This window comes from Arachis ipaensis, chromosome B10 (genome assembly GCF_059453495.1).
Source record: "Arachis ipaensis isolate K30076 ecotype BB chromosome B10, ASM5945349v1, whole genome shotgun sequence".
NCBI classification, from domain to species: Eukaryota; Viridiplantae; Streptophyta; class Magnoliopsida; order Fabales; family Fabaceae; genus Arachis; species Arachis ipaensis.
In genome coordinates this window covers 29,679,010-29,700,100 of record NC_142435.1, presented here as the reverse complement: position 1 = coordinate 29,700,100, position 21,091 = coordinate 29,679,010, and the positions used below count along the sequence as shown (strand labels likewise).

Here is a 21,091-nt window from a genome sequence, read left to right as displayed (position 1 = left end):
TGCACCAAATTCCAATTTACATGGAAGAAGCATCTCCATTCCTACCATTGGAGCAAACAATTTTGAGCTGAAACCTCAGCTAGTTTCTCTGATGCAGCAGAACTGCAAGTTTCATGGACTTCCATCTGAAGATCCTTTTCAGTTCTTAACTGAATTCTTGCAGATCTGTGATACTGTTAAGACTAATGGAGTAGATCCTGAAGTCTACAGGCTCATGCTTTTCCCTTTTGCTGTAAGAGACAGAGCTAGAATATGGTTGGACTCTCAACCCAAAGACAGCCTGAACTCTTGGGATAAGCTGGTCACGGCTTTCTTAGCCAAGTTCTTTCCTCCTCAAAAGCTGAGCAAGCTTAGAGCTGATGTTCAAACATTCAGACAGAAAGATGGTGAATCCCTCTATGAAGCTTGGGAAAGATACAAACAGTTGACCAAAAAGTGTCCTTCTGACATGCTTTCAGAATGGACCATCCTGGATATATTCTATGATGGTTTATCTGAGCTATCAAAGATGTCATTGGATATTTCTGTAGGTGGATCCATTCACCTAAAGAAAACGCCTGCAGAAGCTCAAGAACTCATTGACATGGTTGCTAATAACCAGTTCATGTACACTTCTGAGAGGAATCCTGTGAGTAATGGGACGCCTATGAAGAAGGGAGTTCGTGAAATTGATACTCTGAATGCCATATTGGCTCAGAACAAAATATTGACTCAGCAAGTCAATATGATTTCTCAGAGTCTAACTGGAATGCAAGCTGCATCCAACAGTACTCAAGAGGCTTCTTATGAAGAAGAAGCTTATGATCCTGAGAACCCTGCAATAGCAGAGGTAAATTACATGGGTGAACCATATGGAAACACCTATAATCCATCATGGAGAAATCATCCAAATCTCTCATGGAAGGATCAAAGGCCTCAACAAGGCTTTAATAATGGTGGAAGAAACAGGTTTAGCAATAGCAAGCCTTTTCCATCATACACTCAGCAACAGACAGAGAATTCTGAGCAAAATCCATCTAGCTTAGCAAATTTAGTCTCTGATCTATCTAAGGCCACTGTGACTTTCACGAATGAAACAAGGTCTTCCATTAGAAATTTGGAAGCACAAGTAGGCCAGCTGAGTAAAAGGATCACTGAAATCCCTCCTAGTACTCTCCCAAACAATACAGAAGAGAATCCAAAAGGAGAATGCAAGGCCATTGAATTAATTACCATGGCCGAACCCACAAGAGAGGAGAAGGACGTGAATCCCAAGGAGGAAGACCTCCTGGGACGTCCAGTGATCAATAAGGAGCTTCCCTCTGAGGAACCTAAGGAATCTGAGACTCATCTAGAGACCATAGAGATTCCATTGAACCTCCTTATGCCATTCATGAGCTCTGATGAGTATTTCTCTTCTGAAGAGAATGAGGATGTTACTGAAGAGCAAACTGCCAAGTTTCTTGGTGCAATCATGAAGCTGAATGCCAAATTATTTGGCATTGAAACTTGGGAAGATGAACGTCCCTTGTTCACTAATGAACTAAGTGATCTGGATCAACTGACATTGCCTCAGAAAAGATAGGATCCTGAAAAGTTCATAATACCTTGTACCATAGGCACCATGATCTTTAAGGCTCTGTGTGACCTTGGTTCAGGAATAAACCTCATGCCCCTCTCTGTAATAGAGAAACTAGGAATCTATGGGGTGCAAGCTGCTAGAATCTCATTAGAGATGGCAGATAATTCAAGAAAACAGGCTTATGGACAAGTAGAGGACGTGTTAGTAAAGGTTGAAGGCCTTTACATCCCTGCTGATTTCATAGTCCTGGATACTGGAAAGGAAGAGGATGAATCCATCATCCTAGGAAGACCTTTCCTAGCCACAGCAAGAGCTGTGATTGATGTGGACAGAGGAGAATTGATCCTTCAATTAAATAAGGACAACCTTGTGTTTACAACTCAAGGATCTCTCTCTGCATCCATGGAGAGGAAGCAGAAAAAGCTTCTCTCAAAGCAGAGTCAACCAAACCCCCACAGTCAAACTCTAAGTTTGGTGTTGGGAGGCCACAACCAAACTCTAAGTTTGGTGTCAAACCCCCATATCCAAACTCTAAGTTTGGTGTTGGGAGGTCTCAACAAAGCTCTGCACATCTGTGAGGCTCCATGAGAGCCCACTGTCAAGCTATTGACATTAAAGAAGTGCTTATTGGGAGGCAACCCAATTTTTATCTAACTATATTTTTCTTGGTTATATGTCTTTATAGGTTCATGATCATGTGGAGTCACAAAATAAATAAAAAAAATTGAAAATGGAATAATAAAAAAAAAACAACAGAAGAAAAATCACACCCTGGAGGAAGCATCTGCCTGGCGTTCAACGCCAGAACAGAGCATGGTTCTGGCGTTGAACGCCCAAAATGGGCAGTATCTGGGCGCTGAACGCCCAAAATGGGCATCATCTAGGCGCTGAACGCCAGAATTGCACCCTGGAGAGGAGCTGGCGCTGAACGCCCAGAACAAGCATGGTTTTGGCGTTCAACGCCAGAAATGGCCAGTAAATAGGCGTTGAACGCCCAAAATGGGCACCAACCTGGCGCTGAACGCCCAGAGTTGTATGCAAGGGCATTTTACATGCCTAATTTGGTGCAAGGTTGTAAATCCTTGAACACCTCAGGATCTGTGGACCCCACAGGATCATCTCAGGATCTGTGGACCCCACAGGATCATCTCAGAATCTGTGGACCCACAAGATCATCTCAGGATCTGTGGACCTCACAGGATCCCCACCTACCTCTACTCACTTCTTCTCACCCCTCTTTCACACAATCCCATAAACACTCTTCCCCAAAACCCTTCACCAATCACCTCAATCTCTCTTCCCCATCACCTCTTCACCACTCACATCCATCCACTCTTCCCCATAAACCTACCTCATAAACTCCACCTACCTTCAAAATTCAAAATCAATTTCCCACCCAAACCCACCCTAAATGGCCGAACCTTCAACCCTCTCCCTTCCCTATATATAGCCCTCCATTCTTCCTCATTTTCACACAACACAACCCCTCTATACCCTTCTTGGCCGAAATACCTCACCTTCCCCCTCTCCTCCATATCTTCTTCTTCTTCCTCTATTCTTTCTTTTATTGCTCGAGGGCGAGCAATATTCTAAGTTTGGTGTGGTAAAAGCATAAGTTTTTTGTTTTTCTATTACCATTGATGGCACCTAAGACCGGAGAATCCTCTAGAAAAGGAAAAGGGAAGACAAAAGCTTCCACCTCCGAGTCATGGGAGATGGAAAGGTTCATCTCCAAAGCCCATCAAGACCACTTCTATGATGTTGTGGCCAAGAAGAAGGTGATCCCTGAGGTCCCTTTCAAACTCAAAAGAAATGAGTATCCGGAGATCCGACATGAAATTTAAAGAAGAGGTTGGGAAGTTCTAACAAATCCCATCCAACAAGTCGGCATCCTAATGGTTCAAGAGTTCTATGCTAAGGCATGGATCACCAAGAACCATTATCAAAGTAAGAACCCAGATCCAAAGAACTATGTTACAATGGTTCGGGGGAAATACTTAGATTTTAGTCCGGAGAATGTGAGGTTGGCGTTCAACTTGCCAAACATGGAAGAGAACGCATGCCCCTACACAAGAAGAGTCAACTTTGATCAAAGGTTGGACCACATCCTTATGGACATATGTGTGGAAGGAGCTCAATGAAAGATTGACTCCAAAGGCAAGCCGGTTCAACTAAGAAGATTGGACCTCAAGCCTGTGGCTAGAGGATGGTTGGAATTCATCCAATGCTCCATCATCCCCACTAGCAACCGATCTGAAGTTACTGTGGATCGGGCCATCATGATTCATAGCATCATGATTGGAGAGGAAATAGAAGTTCATGAAGTCATCTCTAATGAACTCTACAAAATAGCCGAAAAGTCATCCCCCATGGCAAGGCTAGCTTTTCCTCATCTTATTTTCCATCTATGTTACTCACCTGGAGCTTTCATAGAAGGAGACATTCCTATTAAGAAAGAGAAGCCCATCACTAAGAAAAAGATAGAGCAAGCAAGAGAGCCCATTCATGGAGCTCAAGAGGCGTATGAAGCTCATCACCATGAGATCCCGAAGATGCCTCAAATGCATTTTCCTCCACAAAACTATTGGGAGCAACAAAAACAAGGAAGAGACATAGAAGAGCTCAAGGACATCATTGGTTCCTCAAGAAGGAAACGCCACCATCACTAAGGTGGATTCATTCCTTGTTCTTATTTCTTCTGTTTTTCGTTTTCTATGTTATGTGCTTATCTATGTTTGTGTCTTCATTACATGATCATTAGTAGTTAGTAACTTTGTCTTAAAGTTATGAATGTCCTATGAATCCATCACCTCTCTTAAATGAAAAATGTTTTAATTCAAAAGAACAAGAAGTACATGAGTTTCGAATTTATCCTTGAACTTAGCTTAATTATATTGATGTGGTGACAATGCTTCTTGTTTTCTGAATGTATGCTTGAACAGTGCATATGTCTTTTGAAATTGTTGTTTAAGAATGTTAAATATGTTAGCTCTTGAAAGAATGATGACAAGGAGACATGTTATTTGATAATCTGAAAAATCATAAAAATGATTCTTGAAGCAAGAAAAAGCAGCAAAGAACAAAGCTTGCAGAAAAAAAAAAAGAAAAAAAATAGGCGAAAAAAATAGAAAGAAAAAGAAAAAGCAAGCAGAAAAAGCCAAAAGCTCTTAAAACCATGAGGCAAGAGCAAAAAGCCAATAACCCTTAAAACCAAAAGGCAAGGGCAAATAAAAAGGATCCCAAGGCTTTGAGCATCAGTGGATAGGAGGGCCTAAAGGAATAAAATCCTGGTCTAAGCGGCTAAACCAAGCTGTCCCTAACCATGTGCTTGTGGCGTGTAGGTGTCAAGTGAAAACTTGAGACTGAGCGGTTAAAGTCAAGGTCCAAAGAAAAAAAAAGAGTGTGCTTAAGAACCCTGGACACCTCTAATTGGGGACTTTAGCAAAGCTGAGTCACAATCTGAAAAGGTTCACCCAATTATGTGTCTGTGGCATTTATGTATCCGGTGGAAATACTGGAAAATAAAGTGCTTAGGGCCACGGCCAAGACTCATAAAATAGATGTGTTCAAGAATCATCATACTGAACTAGGAGAGTCAGTAACACTATCTAAACTCTGAGTTCCTATAGATGCCAATCATTCTGAACTTCAATGGATAAAGTGAGATGCCAAAACTATTCAAGAGGCAAAAAGCTATAAGTCCCGCTCATATGATTGAAGCTCTGTTTCATTGATAGTTTGGAATTTATAGTATATTCTCTTATTTTTTTATCCTATTTGATTTTCAGTTGCTTGGGGACAAGCAACAATTTAAGTTTGGTGTTGTGATGAGCGGATAATTTATACGCTTTTTGACATTGTTTTTAGTATATTTTTAGTAGGATCTAGTTACTTTTAGGGATGTTTTCATTAGTTTTTATGTTAAATTCACATTTCTGGACTTTACTATGAGTTTGTGTATTTTTCTGTGATTTCAGGTATTTTCTGGCTGAAATTGAGGGACTTGAGCAAAAATCAGATTCAGAGGTTGAAGAAGGACTGCTGATGCTGTTGGATTCTGACCTCCCTGCACTCAAAATGGATTTTCTGAAGCTACAGAACTCAACATCCAGGGCTTTCCAGTAATATATAATAGTCCATACTTTGCCCAAGTTTAGATGACGCAAACTGGCGTTCAACGCCAGATCTCTGCCTAATTCTGGCGTTCAGCGCCAGAAACAAGTTGCAAAGTGGAGTTCAACGCCCAAACTGGCACCAAAACTGGCGTTCAACTTCAGGAATGACCTCTACACGTGTAACACTCAAGCTCAGCCCAAGCACACACCAAACGGGCCCCGGAAGTGGATTTATGCATCAATTACTTACTTCTGTAAACCCTAGTGACTAGTTTATTATAAATAGAACTTGTTATCATTGTATTCACAGTCTTGGTTACTCTGGTTCCCCTCTGGGGCTGAGACCAATGAACTCCATTATCACTTATGTATTTTCAACGGTAGAGTTTCTACACTCTATAGATTAAGGTGTGGAGCTCTGCTGTTCCTCAAAGATTAATGCAAAGTACTACTGTTTTCTATTCAATTCATCTTATTTCGCTTCTAAGATATTCATTTGCACTTCAACCTGAATGTGATGAACGTGACAATCATCATCATTCCCTATGAACGCGTGCCTGACAACCACTTCCGTTCTACATTAAATTGAATGAGTATCTCTTAGATCTCTTAATCGGAATCTTCGTGGTGTAAGCTAGAATGACGGCGGCATTCAAGAGAATCCGAAAGGTCTAAACCTTATCTGTGGTATTCCGAGTAGGATTCAATGATTGAATGACTGTGACGAGCTTCAAACTCGTGATTGCTGGGCGTAGTGACAGACGCAAAAGGATAGTAAATCCTATTCCAGCATGATCGAGAACCGACAGATGAATAGCCGTGCCGTGACAGGGTGCATTGACCACTTTCACTGAGAGGATAGGATGTAACCATTGACAAGGGTGATGCCTCCAGACGATTAGCCGTGTCGTGACAGGGCATTTGGATCATTTTCCCGAGAGAAGACCGAAAGTAGCCATTGACAATGGTGATGCATTACATAAAGCCAGCCATGGAAAGGAGTAAGACTGATTGGATGAAGATAGCAGGAAAGCAAAGGTTCAGAGGAATGAAAGCATCTCTATTCGCTTGTCTGAAATTCTCACCAATGATTTACATAAGTATTTCTATCGCTATTTTATTAATTATTTTCGAAAACCCCATTACTATTTTATATCCGCCTGACTGAGATTTACAAGGTGACCATAGCTTGCTTCATACCAACAATCTCCGTGGGATTCGACCCTTACTCACGTAAGGTATTACTTGGACGACCCAGTGCACTTGCTGGTTAGTTGTGCGAAGTTGTGAACCATGGTATTGGCATCATGTTTTTGGCGCCATTACCAAGGAAAGAAAGAGCGATGAATTTTACATAATCAAAGTGTAATCACAATTTCTGCGCACCAAGTTTTTGGTGCCGTTGCCGGGGATTGTTCGAGTTTGGACAACTGACGGTTCATCTTGTTGCTCAGATTAGGTAATTTTCTTTTTGTTTTATTTTCAAAAAGTTTTCAAAAAAATTTTCAAAACTCTTTCAAAAACTTCTCCTTTGTTTTCGAAAAAAAAAATGGGTGTAATGCCATCAATTAAAGAGACATGTTCACAGATGTGTGCCAATGCATCATGATAAGAAATTCCAACACCTTCATCCCACTTAACCGAAGTGTAAGCACAAGGCCCAACATCGGTATACTTCAAAGCATCACTGATAGTTTCATTATTTAAAACTATGTCTCGGCCCTTTACATATGTGTGAGCAGTGCCTTCATGATAAGTCATGTTTGCATAAAATTCTTTGACCAACAAGGGATAAACAGGATTTTTGATGTCAAAAAGGTGATTCCAGTCCAGAAAAATCAAGTTATCAACAAATGGAAAACCTTTTCTTTTCAAAGAAGGCAAATCAGCGAGAAAAGAGGGACATAGGGTACGATACTGGATAACCCCCTCATAAAAATCATTGTTCATGGCAGATTTGAATCTATAAGGGTTATAGTTTGAATGAGAAGTCAAAAAGTGAGCTTTATGATCAAAAGGGCCAATGTCTGGTTCTTTAACTGACTTAAGGGGAACTCGAGTTTTACCTCTTTGAGAATGTGATGGAACAGACCTAGACTTTGGTTGTGTGGACTCAGGTGGAGGTTCAGGTGCGGCTGGTCGCTTTCCCTTGGATGAACTCAGTTTCGATGACCCTGGCTTGGATGGAGGTTCTTTCGTCTGTTGTATCTTCTTGGCGAAAGGAGTAACCCTAGAGGGATTTTTGGTTCGTGCCATGGGATCACACCAAGGAGGAGAGGTAGGAGGAGAAGGAGATGGAGTGAAGGTTCGGCCGTGAGAGCGGGTTGAGGGTTTTGTGAGAGGCTTGAAGATTTTTTCACGAGGAGGCCTTTTAGCAATGGTTTTCTTCCTCATTTGGTGATATTTAGGCTTTTGAGGGAAGATAAGCAGTAAAGAGAGTGGGAAGAAACTGAAGAGTTTGAGGAGAAGTTATGGAGGGAAGAGAGGGAGTGTTGGTAACTGTACCCAAAAGTAGATTTCCAAAACCATGCAACTGCATCACCATTTGAAAAGACTTGAAAAGACATGACCTCATAAAAGAAAGATTTGATTTGATTTTCAAAACAAGGAAATTTAATTTTAAATATTCGAAATCCTAAAAAAATTAAATTAAACTGGAAATCTTTTTTTTTTTGGACAAAAAGTTAAAATAAAACTTTTTCAAAAAACAATTTAAACACACAGCCCAACAAAAAAAATTTAACCAAAAAATGTAACATTCATATTTGGGTCCAGGGATAGTTGAATTTAATGGAAACACATTGGACCATTCTAGATATGATTTTTTGAGGTTGACCCAAATCATTTTGCACTTGAAATAAGCCCAGATCACGCTGATTAAAGGGGAACGCTCTTTTTCTGCCCAGAATTGTCTCATACCTGTTTATGAGACAAAAGGCTCTAGCAAACATATCAGCATGTTTCAAACAAATAATCATAACTCAAAATTCCTAGACAAGTCCTAAGCATGCAGAATCTATCCTCAGCTAATGGTTTTGTGAAAATATCTGCTAATTGCTCCTCCGATTCAACAAATTGAATGATAATATCTCCTTTTGGACATGCTCTCGTATTGAGTGAAACTTCACTTCAATATGTTTAGTCCTAGAGTGCAAAACTGGATTTTTAGAAATATTAATGGCACTCATGTTATCACACATCAAAGGAATATTTTCAGCATTTAATTTGTAATCGGTAAACTGTGTTTTTAATCATAAAAGCTGAGAACAACATGAAGAAGCAGCTATATATTCAGCCTCAGCAGTGGATAGAGCCACAGTTGGCTGTTTCTTACTTGACCAAACATTCAAGGACTTCCCAAGGAAGCAACATAAGCCTGAAGTGCTCCTTCTATCAACTCTATCACCAGCAAAATCTGCATCACAATAACCAACTACAGAAAAATCATCAATCTTAGGATACCAAAGACCGAAATTGGATGTGCCATGAACATATCTAATGATCCTTTTAACTGCAGAAAGATGTGACTCTTTTGGTTTGGATTGGAACCTATAACACAATCCAACACTTTGCACAATGTCGGGTCTAGAGGAAGTTAAGTACATAAGAGAACCAATCATTCCTCTATACCTAGTCTCATCAACATCTTTCTCAGTTTCTCCCTTATCTAATTTAGAATTAGGATGCATGGGAGTTCCCATGGGTTTGGCATTTTCCATACCAAATTTCTTAACTAATTCCTTGGCATACTTTTCTTGATGAATGAAAATACATTTTTCAATTTGTTTAATTTGCAGCCCAAGGAAAAAATTAAGTTCACCCATCATACTCATGTCAAATTCACTTGTCACGAGTTTTCCAAATTCAGAACAAAGGGATTCATTGGCTGATCCAAAAATAATGTCATCAACATATATTTGGACTAGAATAAAAGAATCGTTAGAGTTCTTGATAAATAGAGTTGTGTCAGTGGTGTCTCTTTGAAAACCATTTTTCAAAAGAAAAGAGCTAAGTCTCTCATACCAAGCTCTAGGAGCATGTCTTAAACCATAGAGAGCTTTAGATAATTTGAAAACATGATTAGAATGCTCTTTATTTTCAAAACCAGGAGGCTGCTCCACATATACTTCTCTATCTATCACTCCATTCAAAAATGCATATTTCACATCCATTTGATATAATTTAAAACCACAAAATGCAGCATAAGCTAAGAGAAGTCTTATGGCTTCCATTCGGACAACAGGGGAAAAGGATTCATCAAAGTCTATTCCTTCTTCTTGGTCATATCCTTGTGCCACTAGCCTTGCCTTGTTTCTTGCAATGCTACCATCTTCTCCTAACTTGTTTCGAAATATCCACTTGGTGCCGGTCACTTTCTTTCCACTTGGCCTTGGAACCAAAGTCCACACTTGGTTCTTCAAACTCAAGAAGCTCATCCTCCATAGCTTTAACCCAAGAAGGGTCACTAAGGGCTTCCTTGACATTTTAAGGCTCTATATGTGAAAGAAGGGCAATGTTTGATCCTTCATTTGCCTTTCTAGTGGAAGACCTTGTTTGCACTCCATGAGAAACGTCCCCAATGATGAATTTCTCGGGATAGTTCTTCAAGAACCTCCATTCACGAGGTCTGGTGGATTCGGTGGCAGATTCAGTCACCAAGAGATTCTGGGTGCTGCTGTTTCCAGGATTTCTTTCAAATTCATGAGACAAAATAGAATTATCTCTCGAATTTTCAGCAGTTGCAATTTCTGGTTCAGTTTGACCAGAATTTTCTTTTTCATGATTTTGAGTGATTTCATCTTCCTTTTGAGCTTGATTTCCTGTATCACAATCTTCCAAAATGCTTTGCACTAAGTTAGTATCACAAAATGAAACATGTATGGACTCCTCAATAATCCTAGCATCTTGATGATAAACCCTATATACTTTACTAGTTGTGGAATATCCTACAAACAAACACTCATAAGCCTTTGGATCAAATTTTCTCAAATTTTCTTTGTTATTTAAAATAAAACATTTGCATCCAAAGATGTGCAAGTAATCCAAGTTTGGTGGGTAGCCTTTCCAAAGTTCATAAGGGGTTTTCTTCAAAAATTTCCTTATGATTGTTCTATTCAAAATGTGGCAAGCCGTGTTAACCGCTTCAGCCCAAAGGAATTTTGGAACATTACTCTCATAAAGCATAGCTCTTGTCATCTCTTGTATGCTTCTATTTCTTCTTTCCACAACACCATTTTGTTATGGTGTTCTTGGACAAGAGAAGTTGTGAGATATTCCAAATTCCTCACAAAAGGATTCAAACAAATTATTTTCAAATTCAGTTCTATGATCACTCCTTATAGAAGAGATTTTCAAATCCTTTTCATTTTGAATTTTCTTGCAAAAAGGTTCAAAGGCCGAAAAGGCTTCATTTTTGTGTGCAATAAATAAAACCCAACCAAACCTAGTGTAGTCATCCACAATTACTAACCCATAATGTTTACCACCTAGGCTTTGAGTTCTTGTTGGACCAAATAAATCAATGTGTAGCAACTCAAGTGGTCTTTTAGTAGAGATGTCTTCCTTTGGTTTAAAAGAACTTTTTGTTTGTTTTCCCATTTGGCAAACATCACAAGTGATGTCTTTGTCAAACTTTATCAAAGGAAGACCTCTTACTAATTCTTTCTTTACAAGTTTGTTTATTTGGAACATACTTGCATGGCCCAATCTCTGTGCCATAACCACTTTTTAGATTCTTTAGAGTGAAGACAAGCTACATTTTGATCCTTTAGTTCATCAAGAGTAAGTCCATACATATTATTGAAATGCTTGGCAACAAACATCACTTCATTTGTCTTTTCATTAACAACACAGCATTCAAGCCTTTTGAAAACAACTAAATATCCTAAATCACACAGCTGACTTATACTCAAAAGATTGTGCTTTAAACCACATACCAAAAGTACATCATCAATGAAAGTAGATTGTTCATTACCTACTTTTCTAACAGCAATGATTTTACCTTTACCATCATCTCCAAAAGTCACAAAACCTCCATCATACTTGTTTAGTTTGATGAAGTAAGTTGACCTTCCAATCATGTACCTTGAACATCCACTATCCATGTACCACATGTCATTTTTGTTCTTGGATGCTAGGCAAATCTGCATGAAGAGTTTCAAGTAGCCTTAGGTATCCAAATTAATTTGGATCCTTTGAAGTTAATCCATCTTGGTTGCCCAAGTGCATTGAAATCACAAACAACATTATAAACTTTGTTTCCTACAACTCTCTTTTCAATGAAACATTTTGCATATGAGTGACCAAATTTCTTGCAATTGACACAATAATTTTCTGATGTGTGTCGCTGAAATTGAGGTGAGTTATATTGCTTGAAATGATTAAAGTGTTGAAAATTTCTGGTTTTTGGAGGAGATGCATTTCTTTTGACAAACTGATTTTTATTAAAGTTAGTCTTCTTTGCAAAAGTATTTTCACTAGAATTTTTTTGAACATTTTTACCTTTCGAAAATGAGGTTTTGTTGTAAAATGGTGGTTTCTTGAAAGCAACCTCATTTTTCGAAGTGTAACCCAAACCTGGCCGGTTTGATCTCGGATCAGTTCTTGGTGAGGGCTCAGTTTCACTTGTGTATACTTCATCAAATTTTTCTTCAAGAGTTGAAACATATCCAATACCCGATTTGTTTGGTATGGAATTGTTATTTGATGAAGAAGCCTCAAATTTTATATAGGAAGTATTAGAAACTGCATCTTCCTTGGCTATGTAGCCTAAACTAGATTTTTCAAACAATGGTCTTTGACTTGCAAGTAATTTGTCCAAGTTGCTAGAACCTTGAGCAAATTTTGCTAAGTCACCATTCAGCCTTTTAATCATATCATTTAATCTTTCATTTTCAGCAATTAACTCATGAGAAGGATCCACAATGTGCTTTCCTTTTAATTTTTCAAGTTCAGATTTTAGAAATCTGTTTTCTTCAATGATGTCCAAAGCACATTCAGTTTCCTTCACTTTTTCTTTTAAAAAATCATTTTCAGCTCTTAACACATCTCTTTCAGATTTGCATTCATTGTATTTGTCAAGCAGTTTTGATGTGTTTAAAGTGAGATCATCAATAATAGCATGCAAGTCCTCAATGGTCAAATCATAATAGTTTACCTCATCAAGATTGTTGTTTCCAACCATGAAGCAGTCTTTGTCATCTCCTTCAGATTCTTCTTCTTCATTTGAGTCATTCTCAAAATCCTCCCAAGCTACCATGAGTACTCTCTTCCTTTCCTTCTTTTCTTTGTCCTCCTTTTTGAGCTTTGGATAGTTTAGCTTGAAGTGTCCAGCCTCCTTGCAGTGATGACACGTCACTTTGCTCAAGTCGATCTTGTGCTCCTTTGAACTTGAACCTTTGTATTTGCCCTTGTTCTTCATCATCCTTCTAAATCTCCTAGCAAAAAATAAAAGCTCGTCATCTGAAATACCATCACTAGACTCACTCTCTTTCGGTACTATTTGTGACTTGAGGGCTATTCCCTTTTTCTTTGAGTCTGTGTTTGTGTGTGTGGCTTCATAGGCAAGGAGTTTTCCTCTCAGCTCATCATAGGTTATGGGACTTATGTTGTTACTCTCGGTTAGGACAGTGGCAGTGTTTTCCCATTCTTTTGTGAGGCTTCTAAGGAGTTTTCTCACCAAGGTTTGTTCTGCATAGTTTGTACCCATAGCATCAAGGTTGTTTATTATGATTGAGAATCTCTCAAACGCTTCATCAATGCTTTCTCCATCCTTCATGCTAAACATCTCGTACTCTTTTCGCAACATATCAATCCTCGTTTCTTTTACTTGTTTGGTGCCTTCGTGTGTAACCTGGAGTTTTTCCCAGATTTCTTTGGCTGTCTTGTATCTAGACACCTTCCGGTACTCTTCAAAGCTTATCGCACAGTGAAGAAGGTTGATTGCTTTAGCATTCAGCTCTATCTTCTTCTTATCATCCTCATTCTATTCAGCTTCTTCTTTTGGAGTCACCACTCCATCAGCACTTGTTTTTGTTGGGATCTTTGGACCGCTCACGATAATCTTCCATATGTTGTAGTCAATGGATTTGATGAAAATTCTTATCCTTTCTTTCCAGTAGGAGTAGTTCTTCCCATTGAAGAAAGGTGGCCAGTTGTTTGACTGGCCTTCAGTGAGGGCGTAGGCAACTGTGGTTGTGCCCAAGTTGTTCGCCATTGGATCTTTGCTCAAAGCGGTTAAGCTTGATTCTTAAGACCTTAGCTCCTGATACCAATTGAAGGTTGTGGTAGGCTTAGAGAAGGGGGGTTGAATCTATGCCTTTCTTTTAAGTTGCTGTTGTGACCCTTTAAAACAAACTTTGAATTCTGATTCTGTTTGAACTCAGCAGCGGAAATTTATGAGATAATTTATTTTTGTCTCATGAATATCAGAAAACAGAACACAGCAGAGAAGAGAAAAGCTAACACAAGCATATATCCTGGTTCGGTTGCCTTGTGCTATGCAACCTACGTCCAGTCTCCTCCATAACTATGGAAGAATTTTCACTATAGTTAACAGTATTACATACACCAATTTCACAGGATTGACCCAATCCTTTCACACTCAAGTTCTAACCTAACTTGACATTGGCTATGCTAATACCTAACTCTTTCCTCTTAGTGCTAACCCAACTAAGAAAGGGATACCTTACAGGTACAAGATACAAGACATAGACATACCTAAAGAAATCTGAAAATAACTCTAGGCTTTTCTCTCAAGTGTATCACTCAACCTTTTTTCACTCATGGCTTTTACTTGAGCTCTCTCAATATGCCTTTTCTCACAAGAAATTACAGAAAGATAAACATAGAAAAGTACATTACAATCTGTAAAACATGAAGGAGATTGACTTCATCAACAGCCTCTGTGTTATGCAAAAAACCAGATTAGCAAGCCTCTGATTCAGTTCTTCATACTGGTGGAATGCACCTTTGATTAGGTTACACTATCCAGTTAGTTGAACTTCTTCAAAGAGCTTTTTCAGAACAAAACCTCTATTCACTGGTTTTCTCTCCTTTTTTTTAAATGAACAGCAAACCTCTTTTATCTCCTTGTATGTTGTTGGGTTCTTCTTCCAAGGTCAACATCTTGAGCCTTGAGCTTCACCAACCCATAGACTCACTTTTTCTCCTTAATCCTCAGAGTAGAAATTTTCCTTCTGACTTCCTCATCTTGACCAAAAGTCATAAAACAGTAACCATAGAAATCTTTTCATGGTCAACTTGATCTTAGCCATTGAGAAACTACTTGGTCCCCAAGTATCACTTGTGACCATAGATGTAAAGCAGAATAGGGCAGAGAACAACTTTTCCTTGAACGCCATTTTTGGATAGAGCAGAGAGTTGGGAAGAAGAGAAGAAGATCTGATGCATGCAAGAGGAGATATGTTACCTTTAACCTAAGCTTGATTTGGTTTGGATTTTCTGATTAGACTTCTGCGTTTCAAGCTTAATCATTCTTTTTCTTGCTTCTTTGGTGATTTGCTTAGGGAGGAAGCCCTCTCTCTTTCTCTTTCTTACTTTTTTGAAACTCTGATCAACTCACAGAGGTGAACGTTGCACATTGAAAGAGTGAAGACTTCAATCTTAAAAGAGAAGCTTTGTGGGATGGATACGGGCTTGGATTGGATTTCCATTAAGCAACCCGTTTTGATTTCTTTGGCTTTGTTTCTTTTGAGCTTCGCTTGAATTACTAGCCCTCAGCTTTTGATTTTTTTATTTTATTCCAATTGGGCTGGTTGAATTGAATTATGGCCTGCAACACATAATAAATAATTAGTAATATGCAATTTATAATTAATCCATACTAATTATTTATTTACCAAAAATAATGTTTGTCATCACTAATTAATTTAGTTAATTTCTTAACTCAACAAAATGTGATATCAATTATGGGAATGAAATATTGTTATGTATTTGATTGTTTTTTTATAAAGCTGGAAGTTGATGACAAAATAGAAATGAGATTTTATGTTCTCTTGAGTAATGATGTATCCTGTGAAAGTTGTTTAAAATTGAGATTATATGAAAGAGGTATAAAATTTTACAAAATAAGTTATAAAAAAAAAGATAGTCATTCATTTAGTCATTCAGAGTAATTAATCATTGTCATCAGTGATAAGCAATATTAGCAATAACAATATTTGTAACATACCACAATATCCTACATAACATAGTTTCAAAATATCCTAGCCAAAACAGAATACCCTACATAACTGAGTCTAAAAATATCAAAAGAGCATAGTTTAAAATAGCTCTCTACAAAATGTGTCCTACACAATTTCTTTCAGTCAACATTGTAAATCATATTCTATTTTGTTGTTGGTGGTGTGAAGCAGGTGGAGACAAATTTTATAAACTCTACCAAGCGTGTAACTGTCCCAGAACGTGCTCATTGCATTAGGTTTACCTTGGAAGTTGTTTTTCTCTTAGATTGTAGCTTTTTAGGCCTTGTCACCTGTTATAGAGGTGGAGATGGATCTGATGGAGGGACCTAGTAAAATTTTTAATGTAATTAAAAAAACCAACACAACCCAATAGAAACCAATCAAATATAATCAAATTGTATCAACCAATTGGATCTACCTTAATCATGTATTATAAACCAATATAAACCAATCAACAATTAATCAAATATTAGAAACCAATCATTACACGTTCTTAATTTTCTAGCTGCGAGTAAGTTGGTTGGGTGAGTTCAATCTCTGAAGTTTGTACATCATCAACAGCTTGAAGTGGTGCTAATGGAGCATTTGCATTAATCTCACCCGCTTGTGTGTTAGCAATAGCAGCATTTGCTGGGTTTGTAGTCTTTCCAGCCTTAGAACCTTTTGATTTTACAATAATAGCTGATGCTGCATGACGGGCGAAAAATTGTCGATTAAGAATTTATAATGGAAATAACGTTGCAAGTACAATTCTTAACCGACGAAAATTTTGCTTGTCAATTTAGAAAGGGGTTGTCATGAATTAAGAATAAAACACTGGGAGTAGAATTCTCAGGTCGTCTCCCAATGAGTTTACAAAAGAGTGCAATTTATTGGTCAGGAATTTTCTGAGAAATTTTAGAGTTGGAGAACGGAAAAATAAATGACTATCAATTAAAGCAATGAAAATTAACTAGAGGTTTTATATATTTGAAATAAAAAGCCTTGACTAGGAGAAGATTAATCGGAATTTCTATCCTTGTTGAACTTTCCCAAGTGTAATAGTAAGAGGTTGTCGTTCTACTTAGTTATCCCTTACATAATAAAGGAAAGTCAAGTAACTAACCAACTCTGATTCCCAAGTCCTAATCCCTTCCTAGGGAAGGATTAGAGTCAGAGACTAGAGAGCCAGCCAAGAACTTCCAATTACAAATTAACACTTGAGTATTCCAACTCAAGGGTCTCCTATTAATCAACTCTAAAGTCAAGTTGGAAGTCTACTCCATTGACATGGATGCCATTTTCGCAAACATGTAAAGGAAGTAGAAAGGAGACATGGTAATTAAATAATCAAACAAATAATGAAATTAAATATAAAAACAAATTTTGCATTAATACTTTCCAAAATCAAAGATATCCATATGTAACTCTGAACAAACTGAATGAAAAATAAAAGAGTAAGGAAATAAGAAAGCAAATTGAAATGATAAAGACTTCAAACGGAGGTAGTAGCTCTTCTCAATATCCAATCCAAAAGCATAAAACTAGAAATCTATGAATATGAAGAACCCTCGAGGAAGTAGTATTTTATCTCCAAGATTTAAAATTAAACTAAAACTAAGTGAATGTGAATGTGTGTTGAGTCTCTGCTTGTCCCCTGGCTCTAGTATGTGTTTCTGGGCTGAAAACTGGGTCCAAAACCATCCCAAAATCGCCCCCAGCGTCTTCTGCAATTTTTGCACGTGACGCATGTCACGCGTACGCGTCGATCCTCGCTGGTCAGCTCCATAGTTCCTTGTGTTCCTTCCATTTTTGGCAGCTTCCCTTCCATCCTCTAAGCCATTCCTGCCCTATAAAGCCTGAAAACACTTAACACACAAATCACGGCATCGAATGGTATAAAGGAGAATTAAAAATTGACAATTTAAAGGCTTAGGAAGTAAGTTTTCAATCATAGAACAAAATTAGGAAGGTGAATGTAAAACATGCGGATTACATGAATAAGTGTGCAAAGAACTGATAAAAACCACTCAATTTAGCACAAGATAAACCATAAAATAGTAGTTTATCACTGCAGTAACAAGGGCATTAGCAATGTCATTAGCCTTCTTGAGAGCACAATTCCTCTTTGTGTGCCCTTTCGTACCATAGTAAGTACATGTGAATTTCTTGTATTGCCTCTTCAACTTAATTGAAGATTTTGACTTCTTAACACCAGAGGGCTCTTCATCGGCATCCTTCCTTCTTTTTTTGGTTATTAGCCCTGACTTTTCCTCATTTTGAGTGCATGAGGCCTGTTGTGTTGGCTTCTCTCCCAAAGATCCTGCCTTGGTTTTGGATTGAGAGAGTGTCTGTAGGTATCTCAGGATTTTGATTAATCTTGGAGATGGCTACATATGCATGGACACGCGGCATGTCTACAAAGACAAATATTATGAAACAGATACTCAAAAATCTTGTTAAACAAAAAACAAGACTTAATTAAATACAAACCAGCCACTATCTATTTCAAAATCTATTTAATTAAATGATATAAGCAAATAGGAACCACTAGTTAATAATAACTTTATTATCTATTATTTGCCAAAATCTACAAGTGCAGATGCTCTTTCCTAAGTCAACAGTCATATTGGTAGGCCAACCATGAATCTTCGATACTCTTCATCTCCACTCTAAACCGGTGTCCATTTTTGAGATTCTTTTCGGATTTTCTGCAATTTACTGTGTTGTATTGGTGGGAGTTTACTAACATGGTGGGATAACTTGACCTTGTTTTTTGTAATCGACCGCATCGCAAACATCTAAACCTCCTCTAACAAGGTGATTATTGGCTTAGCTCTATATTCCTTGATCCTTAAGTTAAAAACCTCGCAAGCATTGTTATAAATATTGTCAATTTTTTTATCGTGTCGAAAATATGCCTTTGTCCATGCTTCTCTAGGCCACTTATCCAAGTATGCCCAAGCTTGCTCGTTAAACCTCTTTAACCTATCAATCTTCTGATAAAAACCATAGCGAGTTATTTTCGTAGCACACTCCTATAATAGTCCTCTATACTCCTACTCTTTCCACTATTTGTTAAAATTCTTCTATAGATGTCAGACACATAATCTATGGTGTACATTGGGCATGAGCTCCTTTACTGCTGAAGCCAAACCCTAAACTAATAACACATGCAAATTCTATTATCGTGCCTCAAACACACACCCTAAGTATACTAAATGACCTCAATCAGACTCTACAATTAACTTAATTGAATTCAAATCGACCACCCAAATATTTTAACTGTACTAATAACAGTCCTCACAACAAACACCAATAAAATATATAAATACATTTATTCATTTACCTTTTGCATGTCTGACATAAAAGCCCATTTGTTAGCCATGTAGTCACCCAAGTCATCAAGTAGCAGGTCCAAAAATCACCTCCAATTGTCTTTATTCTCGACATCAACAATTGTCCACGCAATTGGATTTGTATGGTTGTTGCCATCTTGAGCCATTGTTGGGAGTATTTGTCCCCCGAATCGAGTCTTCAAGAAGGCTCCATCGAGTCTGATCAATGAGCGGCAGCCAGTCTTAAAACCCCTCTTATATCCATCTAGGTATACTGATAAACCACAATTTTATGGTTTATCTTGTATTAAATTTGGTGGATTTTATCAACTTTTCCTATATTTATTCACTAAAATAGAATGGTTTTATAAATTCTCCCTAAATTGTGCTTAAGATTGAAAACATACTTTTTAGGCCCTTAATTTGCCAAATATAATTCACTTTAATTCCATTCGATGTCTTCATATGTTTGTTTGAGTGATTTAAGGTATTGAAGGTAAGGATGACTTGAAGAAATAGAAGAAAAGCATGCAAAGTGGGAGAATTCATGAAGAAATGAAGGAATTGCTAAGCTGTCAATCCTGACCTCCGAATGAGACGATTTCAATAGCATTGGAGAGCTAACATCTGGGGGATTCAAAATGATATGTAATTTTCTATAGTTGACATGGAGTTAAGTGACGTGTACGCATGCCTCATGCATACGCGTGACATGCAGCACGTGACTTGCATAATGCAGAACATGATCCGGGATTTCTAGCTCATTTTGGTCCCAATTCAACCCATTTTTGATGCTATTGAACCCAAGGATTGAAGGAGGATGAGGCAAGTAGTGTTAGTTGAGGTTTTTCGCATGTTTTAGGTTAGATTTTTAGAGAGAGAATCTCTTTCTTTTCTCTAGACATTAGGGTTTTAGATTACTTTTTCCATAGATTTAGGTTTCAATTATTGTTTTAATTTAGTTTCCTTTACTTTTTATTATTCTAGCATTATAGTTCTTGTAGTTTTACTTGCTATTCTCTTTATTTTGTTACTTTCATGTTTATGAACCCTTGTTAATTTTGAGTTCCTTTGATGCCATTTTGATGTTTTATGTTTCTTTGATGTTGGTTTGAGTTATTGTTATTATTCTCTTGCAATTGTTAGTTTTAGATTTTATATTTCTTGCTATTTTAATATTCTTTCATTTTATGCCTCCCAAGTGTTTGATAAAATGCTTGGTTGGATTTTAGAGTAGATTTTTGTGTTCTTGTCTTGGGTTGGTAACTTGGAGACTCTTGAATTATCACAATCTAATGTTGATTGGTGATTGAGGATTGCTAGTTGGCTTGAACTCTACTAAAGCTAATTTTTCATTAGGAATTGTGGATTAGAGTCAATTTTGCTCACTTGATTTTTCTTCAATTGTTAGAGGATAACTAAGTGAGACCAAAATACACTTGCCATCACACTTGAGAATGACAATAAGGATAGAAATTTTAATTCTCACCCCTTGCCAAGACCTTCCTTAGTTGTTAGGTTACTTTCTTGTTATTTACGTTTCTTGTCTCTTACTACAAAAACTCCTAAATATCTCATAACCAATAATGTGTACACTTTTCTGCAATTCCTTTGAAACATGACTCGAGGTTTAAATACTCTCGATTTTTATTGGTTTGACTTAAGTGACAAACAAATTAAACTTTGATTGAGGGTTAATTGTTGGTTTGGATCTATATTTCGACGAGATTATTTTTGTGAAAATTCTAAACTGACGATTTCTCCTTCGTCAAGTTTTTGGCACCGTTGACGGAGAATTGCAAATGTGCGCTTGTTATTGGTTATTGTATATATGTTGATATTGTGATAGCTTGATTTTTGGTTTGTTTGCTAGTTTTAGGAGTTTGTTTTCTT

At 37.6% G+C, this 21,091-nt stretch overlaps 1 non-coding gene across 1 annotated transcript; it reads right to left on the bottom strand.

Moving 5' to 3' along the window:
- Positions 1-346: 346 nt before the first annotated feature.
- LOC148579546 (small nucleolar RNA R71) lies at positions 347-454 on the bottom strand. Its single transcript, XR_015894304.1, has one exon. It is a non-coding gene; the product is annotated as a small nucleolar RNA R71 (small nucleolar RNA).
- Positions 455-21,091: the final 20,637 nt, after the last annotated feature.